The sequence below is a fragment of the Beta vulgaris genome, chromosome 3 (assembly GCF_026745355.1).
Source record: "Beta vulgaris subsp. vulgaris cultivar EL10 chromosome 3, EL10.2, whole genome shotgun sequence".
Lineage (NCBI taxonomy): Eukaryota > Viridiplantae > Streptophyta > Magnoliopsida > Caryophyllales > Amaranthaceae > Beta > Beta vulgaris.
Window position 1 is genome coordinate 8,626,599 of NC_079204.1, and position 2,003 is coordinate 8,628,601.

The following is a 2,003-nucleotide window of genomic DNA, read 5'->3' on the forward strand; positions in this document are numbered from 1 at the left end:
CTCTCAAACCTTTGTTCTTCCTCAAGTAAGTTTTTCAAGTAATCCTCTTCAATAATTCTAGCTTCTAATCTAGTTTTGTTTTTGAAATTTATAGGAAGATCTTGCAATTATCAAAGGGAAGCAAAGAGGTAATGATTTTTCTGAATTTTTTGGGGTTTTCTTCCTTATTTTCTCTCTCCTCTTTGTTCACGATTTCCGGCCACCACAAGGGTGGTTCGCCGGCGAGATCGACAGGTCCGACGAGACCATTGTCGGGACAGCAGTGGTGGCAGCCGACTGGCACGGGCGCCGCCTGCCACTGCCGCGAGCTGGTGGTGGTGGTGGTGCTCGTGGTGGCGCCAGTAGTTGTGGTTTTTCAGATTTGTGGTTTTTGAACCACTTGTAAAAAAAAAAAAAAGAAATTGTTATTATTATTTTAATAATTTACAGCAGTAATTATTAAGTAAATTAGTAGTTTTTAAAAGTTTTAAGTATTATTTGTTTGGGTTTGCCTATAGTAAAGGTTTTCAAGTTAGACTTTAAAAATAGTTTTTAAAGCATTTGTAAGGAAAAATCAGCTTTATTATTATATTTAAAATGCTGATTTTTATTTATTAGTAGCTTTGAATTGTTGTTGGAAGTACTAATTGATAGTACTTTATTGTTGGTAGGTTTCAAGAATAATTAAAGCCAGTCAAACTTTGACTGTTGATTTTTGTGTAATCAAGGTACATACACTTTGACCTTGACTTTAGTAGTTTCAAAGGATATATATATTATTGAGCATGAGGAGTAAGGAGAGGCTTATGCCTTGAAATTGTTTGAGTATATGTTGAGAACTTAGAAAGGAGATTAGGAATGGAACTTTTGAGTTATTCCTATATTTGAAAAGCATGTGAGATGATTATTGCTTTTGAGCATGATTAAAGTTATTAAAGTTATCTTTGAAGTAGGCTTGCCTGAGAATATTTTATTGAGCATGGTCTCATTTGAGGTTATATATTTTATTGAGCATGGTCTCATTAGAAGTTTATATATTATTGAGCAAGGTCTCATGAGAAGTTATATTTTGTTGAGCAAGGTCTCACAAGTTTCAAGTTATTGAGCAAGGTCTCACAAGTTAAAGTTATTGAGCAAGGACTCACAAGTAGTTGAATCATTGAGCAATGACTCAATTGATTGGATCATGGATCCTTAAGAAAGTAAGAAAAAGGACTCATGGAGTCATTAAAGTAATAAGATGAGCAAGGTCTCAAAGAATTTAGAATTGAGTTAATTATGGTGTTTGTTGCATTCACTTGTTAAAGAAAGATAAGAAATTAATTTATTTGCTAGATGTATTATTGTGATTGTGTCTCACATAATGGGCTTTGGCAATAAAACTCTTGGGATGGATCCCCCATGAGTATTGAACATAAGGGGGAGTTAGTGTGAAAATATACTCCTGCATATAGCTTAGCATGACGATGTTAATGCTTTTATTTTATCAAGCAAGTTTATGGAATTCCAATTATCAAGATCTTTGAGTGGACTAGGTGTCACTCGTATTTTTATATCTTGAGATGTTGAGTCTAGAGGCTCACTCTCACCCTCGTTCATTACTAACAAGCTTAAAATTTCTCGAGTCAAGTTATTTAAAGTTCATGGAACTTTAGTAAGAGGTGTGGGATCTCTTACACAATAATAGTAGCCCGTATGACTCCAAGAGGAGGACGGTGCCCGTTCATTGCCAAATAATAATAAAAGAAAGTATTTAGTAAGTTCAGTTATATGCTTTTCGCATGTAGAGTCGTAAGAAGAGCAAGCCGAAGTGATTGAGGATTGCATGCATTATTATTCGCATTAGTTAGTTGTGTTATGTACTCAGCGTTGCTGATGTATGTGTTTCTTTGTTTCTTTTGGTTGTTGTTTTTTCCTCAACAACCCTGTGATGATCCATTTGGTGAGCAGAGTTTAGAGAAGAAGTTGCAGGTACAAGTTCTTGATGTGCATGGAAATCATAAGCATCCGGATGGGAGTTTTAG

The 2,003-nt window shown here is 35.1% G+C and overlaps 1 long non-coding RNA gene across 1 annotated transcript; it reads left to right on the forward strand.

Annotated features, from left to right (window-relative positions):
- LOC130590692 (uncharacterized) lies at window positions 1-2,003 on the forward strand. The gene is made up of 3 exons (XR_008968539.1): window positions 1-128; window positions 651-707; window positions 1,930-2,003. It is a non-coding gene; the product is annotated as an uncharacterized LOC130590692 (long non-coding RNA).